Source organism: Pempheris klunzingeri, chromosome 16 (assembly GCF_042242105.1).
Source record: "Pempheris klunzingeri isolate RE-2024b chromosome 16, fPemKlu1.hap1, whole genome shotgun sequence".
NCBI classification, from domain to species: Eukaryota; Metazoa; Chordata; class Actinopteri; order Acropomatiformes; family Pempheridae; genus Pempheris; species Pempheris klunzingeri.
In genome coordinates this window covers 2,309,925-2,322,155 of record NC_092027.1, presented here as the reverse complement: position 1 = coordinate 2,322,155, position 12,231 = coordinate 2,309,925, and positions in this window count along the sequence as shown.

Sequence of the window (12,231 nt, the reverse complement as noted above, 5' to 3'; positions counted from 1 at the left end):
TTATTCGCTCATTATGAATGACTGATTGAGCAGAATAAAATCCCAGTTTCTTGCACAGAACACCGTAGCATGACAGATTATTCTGTAGCAGTCAGTGTTAGATTATATTGCAAAGTCCACGAATGTCAGCGTGTCGTTTTTCCTGTGACAGTGGAAAATTAGCACGCGCTGTGAGACTGCTTTATTCCACGGAGGATTTATGAATCCACGAACAGATTATTCATGTCAGCATATTGTTGCAGTGCCCCGACTCTTTGGCTTTTAACCTGCTTCAAGCTGTTCCCCTCTCCTCTCTCCCTCTGGCCTCTTTTCCTGCCACGGGTCCACGGTCGGCTCTGACTCAGCACACCTTTTTATTTTGTCTCTGTCTCTTTCTTCCTCTCGTTGCCTTTCCTTTGTCCCACCGCAGAGAGCAGCTTCCCTCGCTGCATCTCTCTCACCCCGGCCGACACAAAGACGGACTCAAAAAACAACTTCTCTGCCTTTCTTTTCTCTCCACTTCCTCCTTTTCTCTCTCCCTCGCTTTGCATCTTCCCTCCCCCCTCCCCCACACTTCTCCTTTCCTTGACTATGGACACAGTGTTCATGTGAGCATTTGGGGGAGTGTAGGATGACGGGTGGGGTGGGGTGGGATGGGGTGTTGGTGTGTGTGTGTGTGTGTGTGGGGGGGGGGTAACATCCCATAATCACCAATCAGAGGGATACTGGGGGCAGTTGTCATAGAAACCTCGTGCACGGCTCTAGACGCCCCTCCCACCACCACACTCGCAGAATTGCATATCACATAATGATAATAATATCATTTCTGAGGCAAAAAAAGGAGGAGGTGGGAGGAGGAGGAGGGTGGGAGGGGAGGTGGGGGGTGACTACAGACCATAATAGTGCTCCTGTGCTGCTGGTTTCCATGGAGATAAGCAGAGTGGTGGCGGTGTTGGAGGAGGGTTACAGGCGGGGTCAGATTATCATGTAAGTCAAAATGCATACCATAATACTTCTTGACTGCTCTCCCCCCCCCTCCTCCCCTCGCTCAGACACCATCTCCCCTCCACCTATCCTGCCCTACACCGCACGCTCTGACGCTGCGCCAGATAACAAAGTGCAAATGGATTTGATCAGACCCAACATGTCTGCCACAGGAGATAACGCACAGCAGCGGCTGACAGATGGAGAAAACAAAAAAAATTAGATTGGTTCATGGAGGTTGTCCGGATGTCCCAGACGTGCTGCTGATGTGGTGGAGTTCAAATCTGCCCTGTGACCTTTTCATCCCCTGTCGTCTTCCCTAAGTGTGTCATCCCTCCAGCCTCACTTTGTATATTAACAATAGCGCGAAAACAATCAGCCCACAGACAGAAAACTAACACACAATTCTGCTAATTGCTTAATTGTTGAGGTCATTTATCAATTAACAAGGCTAAAGCTAAAAAGTCACCACCACCTCGTGTCTGTGCCTCTTCTTCTGTGCACACGCTGCACAGATCAATGGTCAGGTTTTGTCCAGTGACAGTTCTAATAAAGTTTATTCAAATGAGACAAAAGCCTCTTTTTTTTTTTTCCTCCTTAAGAATCTTGACAAAGAGAGAAAGAGAGGCAGCATTTCTTTGTGTACTTCTCTGAAGAGAAAGTAAGAAGAGCTGGAGGATGCAGACACACAGTCTGTCTCTTCACCAGGGAGCTTCAGGTTCACACACAAGAGCACAGCCTCAGTAGAGACTTCAGTTTTAGCCGCAACATGTGAAATATAACTGCAGTAATATTAAAAGAAGCGGATTATAGTTTATAACCGATCTTTTGGCTGCAGCAATGAGGGAAATCGGGACTGTGGAACTGCTCAGATGGCCGACCAAAGCCCAGAAAAGCCACTGCATAGGCGCCATCTTTGGGTCTGTGTCCAGCTCTTATGATACAGCTATGATCTGCACTTGAGCACAACGGTGCTTTGAGCTAAATGCTAACTTTAGCAATGCTAACATGCAGGTGTTTTGCTGGTTTGACCTGTTAGCAGGCTGATATTCATTAAAACACAAAATATGAGTTGTTGGTCAGAAAGTATTGGACTATTTAAAAATGTTGACGTGATGAAGGCGCCAGATGAAAAGGCAGAAGATCTCCAAAGTTCATCCTGAAGGGACCCAAACTAAATGACCATCCAGCAGCTAATGTGCAGTTTATATTACATTTCTCTGTTAATCTGAAGTTATTTAAGCTTTTGTGCTGCTGCAACACCTGGATGAAGTAATAATAAGACTCATGTTAGCTAAAAAACCACAAACGCCAACCTCATAGTGTCACTAGAGGAAAAGTTAGGATCACTAAAGTCAGTGGGATTCGTCCTCTGAGGACTATGAATCTGTACAAATGTTGAAAAGTGAGAGGATCACCTGAGTCACTCAGATTCATTCTCAGCTCAGAGATGCTTCCAGCGTGGCTAAAAGAACTTTTCTCTCTTTTATACAATCATAAACGGAATATCTGCATATTGGATCTTCAGGCAATTGTTGCTTAATTGCACAGAAATGGAAATTTTCCGATTCGCCGGTCTGTCGTATTATTTTTCTGTCACGGCTGGAGCAGCTTTGTCCCTCCAAGTCACAGTTTGACTGGTCCCAGTGCAGACAGTGTGGGAACAGCAGTCAGGCGGGCTGAAAGCCAAAATCCAGTTGTGACAACGTCTGTAAGAACGATTTTTCACCAATTTTTCTGTGCAGTTTTGAATCGATACCGATCAAGCGTCCATGTCAGGTTACGTTAAAACTCCCTCCTGGTAAATCCAAATTAGTTGAGCGGACACAAATGGACACCGTGAAGGATCTGCAGCAGTTTGGGCAGTAAAGAAGACAAACCATCGCACATAAACATGTTCATGGCTCCATCGCTGCCTCAATAATTTACATTAGAGGGGACAGGGAGTGCATTGTGCTCAGCGTGCTGCTCAGATAGTTTGCCAGTGAAGTTTTTTTTTTGATGAATTCCCAGCTGCCAGTCTGCCTCTGTGTCTTTGTGCTGCCTCGTCTCTCGAGTCTCGCTACCTTCTTGTATGTGAGTCACTCTGTACCTGAAGATAGATACTATTTCCCTGACATACACCCATAGTCTGTGCACGGCGAGCTGTGATGTCGACGCACACACACACACACACACACACACACACACACACAAAGCTAGTTTGGACTGGGGGAGGGAGGGGAAGGAGGTGGGGGAGCCACCGCACACAAAAACAGGCCTAGGCCAGACCATAATACTCACCCCCACCCGCCACCCCCCTCCTTACTTCACTGCGTCCGCCCCTCCCCCCGCCTGACAACACAGACATCCCATAATAAGCATGTGCCCCCCCCACCCCCCCCCTCCTTTCTTCACTGCTTGGCCTGCCTCTCTATAATAATCACACTGCTAATTCACCCCCCCCCCCTCCCACCGCCTGCCACCCCCCCACCCTCCCCCCTCCTCCCTCCTTCCACCGCCACCGCCATCATCATTTCCTGTCTTATAGGTTCCTGAAGTGCAGAGTACAGTATGTCTCTCCAAACAGCAGCCACTTAAAGAGGCTGAAAATACCCAGCCTTCCTATCTGTGACGTCTTCATCGCAATTCGCCAACCCGGGGTTCCTCTCTCTCTCTCTCTCTCTCTCTCTCTCCCTCTCCCACAGCCACACAGTAGTAGAGATCATCACAGAAACAAATGAATATGAGATACAGACCATTTACACGCTATGAACCACAGAGGGGAAGTTCATCTTGTTCTGTTTTTCATGGCTTGGTCATTAGAAAATCCAATCAGATACCAGACCCAATTAACAAGCTCCACCATAGGCACAGAGACCGGGTTGGTGCATCCCCAGTCAGGGGTCCCAAGATAAACTTAAGAGGTCACAAAAACATGTTTTACTTCTACCTATTCGATTGCTTTATGCAGTTCGGTGGGCGAGAACAGTAAAATCAGGTGAGGCTGGCAGAGAATACGAACAACGGTGACAGTAGATGGTTGAAATAAGTTGAAATATTTGACCTTGCTGCCGTCCGCTGAGACAGAAGTTACAACTAGATGTTACGTAGCTCCCTCACACAAGGAGAAAACATGCAGTAACGCACAGGATACCATATAAGGCTATATTATATTATAATAACGCAAGGCATAAAACAATACGATATCATGGTAGCAGCATATCGCCATGTGTGTTTCGATTTGCCGTCCTGCCATTCGCCATTCAGACTGTTTGATTTTCCTGGTGTTGTCTGTCTGAGTCCATGTGAATGCAGCATTATTCTTGGAAAATTCTGGGTAATTGCACCTATTCAGACGTCTAAAAATCCCTCCACGGAGATAATCTGAGAAGGGAAAAAAACACTCTTTGGTTGAACTGCATACATCTCAGATCCACTCCATGGAAAGGTTGGGAACCGCTGTGTTGTAATGGTTTATAATGGTGCTCTCCATCAGCATATAGTCCAGTATTTCTGCAATTTTAGCTGCAAGCAGCAGCTCTGTAGCTTCGTCTGTCGGTTGGTTGATTGGTTGGTCCGTCCACAAAAGCTTCCCCGCAGTTTGGCCACCACAGTTTTCACCATATGGCAAAATCTTGAATCTTTTGTGGAAATGTTGGTCAAAGTAGACGGGCAGCTGAGTAACCGTCGACAGAAAGGGGATCTGCCAGTGGGAGTGACAAACAAAAAGGTGCATAGCTTCCAGAAGGACGCTTCCTTTCACCCTTTAGCAACTGCAACTTTCTCCCCATGAGGCTGAAATTTGCCCTGGAGCTGAGGTGTTTGTGAGGTTGTGTGCGTGAGCGTGAATGAATGCACATACAGAAGCATTAGTGTAGGTGGTCGCAGCTATAGTGTTTGTTAAAATGTTGTGGAAGTTGGAATCTGGTGCTGTAGTTAGACATGTTGTGCAGCAGCATTGCTCTATTGTTAAATGAAAACTCTGAGATCTGCTCATACTCATGTTGTCTTTTGGGATTATATTTAGATTTCAGTTGCTTCAAATCAATGCTCTTACATCGATTGAATCACACTAACGATTCGGCCGATGGTGTACCAACATTGCAGCTATAGATGTGTTGAGACAGGCTGCGTTCTCAGCCTGACTGACCTGTCGTGATCAGATTTTGCTTCACTTCTTTTCTCATGGATGATACTTGAAGAACACACCAGGCAAACAATACAGTTGCACTGTAAATGCAGGTGCTGCAGTTGAGTATTCAGGCCTGTAATGCAGTCAGGGAGTCACATTATATCTCATATCTTCTGCATTTATGTTCACAAATAGGGTTGCAGCTATTGTTTAGAAGACTGACGTTACATGGGCTCTTTAAGGCCCAGTTTGGACCTCTTGGCACTGTGGCACTGCATGCATAGCTTCAAATAACAACCATACTTGCTTTTATTTTGAAAACATTTTATTTATAAATGAATGATTAAATCTCTAGCGATGCTTCCCAAGTGCACAACAAAATCCAACTGATTAAGTTGTTTATGTCAAACTCTGCATCGTGATTATTTCACAAATACTGGCGATGACCCTGCCTACTAAAGGGCTCCTGTTTGGACACCAGTGTGGGCACAGTTTTAGGCGTAGTGACACCTGTGTATAGAAAACAGCAGGTTTAGTTTGGACAAAGGCTGCGATGAGAAGCTTTGGTTTTACAGACGTTGTTCCAGTCGATCCAGTCAACTACTCCAAATGTGTGTAGTTCGAAGACGGGAACAGATACAGCGATGATCTGTGGGGCCTGTTTTCTTTGGATACCTACAGAGACACACGAGCTCTCCAGCCATGACAGCCTCAATCACACATGATCTCTGTAGGAACACAGCAATAATTCTGACTCAGTCACCTGATCCCACCTCATATTAAACCATAATCCTCACCAGAACTGCGTGTATCCTCCAGGTGGAGTCGCCGTGGCTTAATCGTGTGTTTGCAGCTGCATCAAAATGTCAAAGTCACGGTGCAAGGACGTATGGAGCTGTACATACTGATCGCTGAAGAAATCAATGGCAGAGTGGCTGATGGGAAGTCTTTTAGACGTGGAGGAGTGACGCTGTGCAGCAGCTGACGGAGAGGCCAGTGTCTGATGACGCCGATTGATCTTGTCGTCATCCAGGGATGTTATTTAGTTCAGTTTTTACACAATTTCAGCCAAACTGGTCAGGACTGTCATCTGTGAGACATCGTACCGTGACTTTTATCTTCTGTATATAATGTTTTTCCCTCTCTCACAGGCTTTCTGGGCATCTCCTGCATTGTTGAAACTAACAGTTGCCTCACTGTAATGTCATTCAAAGATGATTTTACATGATTTTGGAAACAGCATGTATTATTTTAAAAGTAAGAACTTGTTGCTGATGTGATTTTTATTAATTTTGAGGGATTAAGTATGGTTTATCGTTTTTAAATTCTTAGTTTCATCACCCAGCACAATGTCCATCTTGACAGAGTTACAACCATCTGTTTCTTAGTGACAGGAACTCCACAGACAAGCTCAAACACATATACGGGCAGTTAAACAGGTGCACCGAACTCCATTTCGACTCCCTGATTCTGGAAACTCCTTCCTGTCAATTTATGTCTCATCCATCTGTCTGTCTGAGGTCAGCAACAAAGCAGGACACTACTTAGCCGCGATCGGTAGGAGCAACAGACCGGAGGAACGCCGGTAGACGTATCATAGCCAGAGATTGTGACTTCAGAATTATGAAGGTTGAGACTTTAACAGCGTGGGAAAGCAGCAGTGATGGAAAAGATCAGCAGGGGAAGAAGTAACTAGAAATCACCCATGTGAACCACGTGAGGCTTGAAGGCAGAACGTGAGGAAAAAGATCTTCTTTATTGGACTTTAACCTAAAGTTTGGTGGAGAGGTAAACCGTAGTTCACTAATGAGACCTTTCTGGTTGTATGTACAGTGCTTCACAAATGTATCAGACCAGCTGTCATAAAAACGAGAAAACACAAATATTTTAGAAATCTGTCAACAACGTGTTTCAAATTAAACATTGTATTATTATTTATTAGGCAAATAAACTGGAACAACTAAATAGTCCTTATTCACATGTTTTAACCAGAAATCTTAATATCTAGTTTGACCTCCCTGATTGTTTTCATGGACTTTTCCACCGTCTCTTTTGTTATTGAGCTCCAAATAGTTCCCAGCTGTTCCCACAGACTTGCTTTGGATTAAATTAGTGTGTGATCTATTTTTTAATCCAATAGATCCCAGATCTGTTCGATAGGATTCAAGTCTGGACTTTGACTTGTCCAGTCCATCAGTTCCTCTACTCCAGATTCCTTTTCCATCATTTCAAATCCATCACTTTGATTAAAGAGCTGCACATACTGGTGGGTTAACCATTACAGGAACTAAAAAATATTCTGGTGATCAGCAATACTGTTAATTTAGGGCAGGGGAGGGAAACACCTTCCACTGGGTGGAGGTCTAATACATTTGTTAAGCACTGTAGCTATTTTAAACTAGAAGAGATGTGATCCCAGATCCTAAACCTTAAGGAATTATAGCAGCGATTTTGCACGGTGCAGCTCCTTCATTACAAATTATGTACGCATAATAACAATTTCCCGATGTCTTGTCCCACTAATCAGGCAGCCATTGGTTTCCATTTATTTCCGTACAGCGTGAAAATCAATCAGCACACTCTTGACACTTGGTTGAGCTGTGTAGTTCATCACGGTGAAGATGGAGCCTGCGTTCAGACTTCCATCGTGGCTGCATGGCAGCGCTGTGCATTGGCTGCTTTATCTCACACCAGTAACATAAATTTGACAAATGGCGACCGAGCTGATGGACTTTATACAACTAACTGTGTCACATGACTTTTTATAACATACAGAAATTAATCAGAACCAGCGGCTGCTTGGAAGGAAGTAGAAACACAGTAGGATGAGAACATTCACACGTTGTCTAATAAATGGCCATTTATGGGACGTCACAGTCAAGGATTCACTGTAAACTCAGACTACAGTTACAGGAAGTGACGTCTGTAGGTCTTCCAGCTCTCTGAGTGCCTCTAAGTTTCTCCTCTCGCTCCCTTTGGGCTGTGATCGGGCAAAAAGTGACAACAAATCACAACTTTTGAGCGCCACACACCTTAAAACACACGCAGAATAAACAGTTAACAAAGAGATGAAGGTGTCTGCAAAAGTAGAAAAAGACTTTCTTTTGTGTTCAACTTTGAAATTCTACCTTGGAGGCCTGCATGCGTGCACACATGAGCCGCCATTTTATCTTACCCTCTTACCTTCTCAAAAACACATGCATGCACTCGCTCACTCTCTCTCATGCACACATTATATGCTCGCACGTCCGCGCAGACACGCACACCCAACCCCCACCCAATCCTCTGCTCGACACACACACGCCAAAACACACATACCTCCCCCTCACACATGTATGCACCCTCCAACCCCCCCCCTCCAAGCGCACACACACTCGTGCACGCTAACACACACACACACACACGCCCAGTTCCCCTCCCCCTCCCATTCCATACCAGGGCACATCGTGACAAAACAAAGAACACCCCATAATAGTCAGTCGCACAGTATGCATGGTAACCAGTTATGTCAGAGATGAAGGCACTGTGTGTGTGTGTGTGTGTTTCACTGTATATATGAGCACAGACACACACACACACACACAGTCACACATTCATACATCTGTGTCTGCAGATAATGCTCACTTCATACATAAATAAACACACACACTGAGGATACACAAAATTACACACAAACATTCCACAAACCCACACATACACACCTCCCACATACACACACACACACACACACACGAGAACACACACAGACACAAAATTACAGGCTAACCGGTATACATCCAGACACACATGCTAAAACACAAGAGCGCATGCAGCCACATGTACACACCCAGAAACACACACACACACACACACACACATAAAAGTCCTTATAAATAATGGTGCTCATGAAGAAGAACATTGAGGCAGACGAAAGTACACGACACACACAAAAGAACTAAACGCACAGACACAAACAGAGACATGAAAAATTAAAAAGGAGCGTAAGCAGAAGATTTAGTGTACGAAACAAAGACAAAAGACACAAATGAAGGCTGTGGAGACAAACATGCATCAAAAACATGAACAAAAACACACAAAACGAAATAAACGCCAGAGAGGTCGACGTACATGCTGTAACTCCGATATGTTCACACAACCGTGCACCCTGAAAAACACAAAAACAGCCAGAAAATGGGCGCAAAATTAAACAAACAGGAGGTAGACTAAAAGTACAGGCTCAAAACATACTGAAACGAGCATGAACAGTCACACAGTCACACAAATGGACAATACTGCATTCAACTTAGCAAACAATTATATATAGACACCAACAGAAGGTCAGAGCGCAGAATGATCCACACAGGACACAAAGGTGCACAGACAGACAGGTGCAAACACAGACACACATCTACTTCAGGAAAAAAAGTATTAACACTAAAGCCAACATATGAAGAGAGACTCAGAAATACACGTATGCATCCATTTACACCAATCTGAATTCAACACAATGTTATATGCACTCAAGATTCATCGCACAAACACAAAACTACAACACTAAACCTAAACAATCACAGACACATGAGCTCAGAAAACAATAAACACGTCAAACAAAATTCTGATTTCAACACATTTTACACAAAATTCACAGTCCGACATCGCTGGACCGTTTCACAAATGTGATTTTGTCTGGATCCTCATCGCTCCAAGGGGTGTGATCAGTGGGCGTAGACCAAAATGCTGCTGGACGCAACTGGTTCGACCAATCAGAGCAGCGAACAGAGTGACGTAACGCTCAGCAAGTAAATTCAACTTTTACTAAATGCTATCAGAAGCACAGCAAACACATCTTTCTAATCAACAGAAGCTTTCAGGGGAGTCGTTTGTTCTTCTTTTAGAGAAAATATAGCCAACTATAACATTAACTCGCAGGTTTTTTTTTTAAGGTTTTGCGCTTTTTGTCCGACAAAATAGACAAAATGAACAGGAATAGAAATTAAATGTCTTTGTCTTCATGCTGGTTTTGTCAGATTTGCACTTGTTCTGCAAAATTTATGTTCAATTTGAACAGATTTTTAAATATTTCTTTTAAATGACAAATCAACTTCCAACAACACTCGACAGGACATGAACGGACAAAAGTAAAAAAACATACACAAACACGGACACACACTGTTGGTTTCCCTCAACAACAGCGTCCAGTGTGTGTCAGTGTTGTTGTGTTTTGCTTTTCTTTACATTCAGCCACAAACAAATGTCGTATTGTTGTGCCGAGTCGGAATAAAGAGGCTCGACGTGCCGGTTCTGCTCCTCTTTAATGCATCTTTGTTTAGGCAAACCGTGTGTGCACGTGCAGCTCATGCACCCGCAGCCACGAGTCCCCTGAGAGACGAGGGGAGAAATAGGAAGACAAGAAAAAGAGAGAGGTCAGGTTTCTATCCCATGATGCAACTGTTCTGTTCCCCCTCTCCCCTCCTCCTCCTCCTCCTCCTCCTCCAAGCTGGTTGCCAGTGGCAACGCACTTATAATGAGGTCAGATGGACATCCAATAATATTCACCAGCCAAACCAGCAAGCGGCAGAGAGCGAGGCGCGTTGGGACAGACAGCAGTCAAAGTGTCAGGGGCTGAATCAGCAACAAGACAAGATGGCCGCCAGATAAATACAATAAGTTGGCACTGATTCACCAAGTCACACAAAGAGAAACCCAAAGTGATCTGGAATCAGGGCGTTTGCTGCCACGCCCTCTTTTATTTACCTATTGTCAGGTAAAGTTTGGACACCAAAGAAGTTTGATTTGGTTTAAAACACAAAAATTTACTTCATTAAAAGGTTTGAGGTCTTATCAGCAAAAACCAAGCGGAGCAAAAATTAAATATCGTCCTCCGTCTGCCGTGTGAGCGAATCAGAGCTGATGTTGAATCTGTTATTGATCTGTCAAACAAAAGGAAACAGATTCTAATCACCTCTAAAACTGTACTTAGGCGGTTAGGGTACTTTGCACAACTACCTGCATGAGACAAGACACACAATAACATTATGTAGAGGAAGTAGCACAAAACATGTCTAATGATCAAAGATTTGAAATATGAAACCTCAAATTTCCTTTTGCGAACAGCTTATGAAGTTCATTCATGACAGGAAGTGCTGACGTGACAAATATTTTTATCTAAAAATCAGCTAATATGCTCATTAAAAACAGGTCATTCCCTGAAGTGAACATTTAACTGTTATCTGAATATCTTCTTGCCTTTCTTTCCTTTCCAACCCAAACACTTCATGATAAACAAACTGAATTTATTTTAAAGAGGATTTAATGAGACTTTTCTAAATATCAAACATCAGGACCACAATATAGAGATATAAAATATACAGTATATATATATATATATAGTTGAAAGAATAAAGTATATAAACATACTGTCTGACTTGTTTTGGGCCACTTTGGTTCTTCTTAATAGAAAAGTACTGAGCTGGCTGTGATAAATGGCCTTTAAACGCCTCACATGGCTCATGTCTTCGGCTGGGGCTGACCTGGCAGACTCTTTGCCGTTAGTTCACCTTCAGTGCCACAGACATGTTCCCAAATTAGTGCTCGACACCGGGAGAAGTTTAGATGAGAAGCAATAGTGAGAAGTATCAGTTAGAAACTGTTGTGAAATCGAGTCCTTGGTGACGACCTCAGCTGAGAGGACTCAATCCTCAAGACCTCAAACCTCAAACCAAAGACATTAAAGAAGAAGAGCGAGGGATGATGGGAAAAGGGGGCTGAGGAGAAGACTAGACTGGTGTGTGAGCGAGTAGCCCAACGGTTTTCCTTCTGTCTCGTCAGTCAGACAAAGGACGAGTGGCTCTGAGCCTCCATGCCACGTCGGTCTGAGGATCCATTTTAGACTGCCAATCAAAATGAGCCCAGGTCATTTACATACTGTAGTCACTGAGGCCGCTCAAAACCAGTGGGACACCTCCCCCTAGCGCTCACTGGGGGGTACTACACCAACCCTCTGCCTGTCAAAGGTCATGTGTGCAGACTCTTAGATAAATGCAGCTAAAGCTTCTTTCACAATCTTCAAACCTGCAACGACAATTACAGCATTTACTGAGCAGTGCTGGAAAAAACGAGGATAAATACTCATTTAATCATCAATCTTCACCTTCGTTTCCAGACTTTAGAGACAA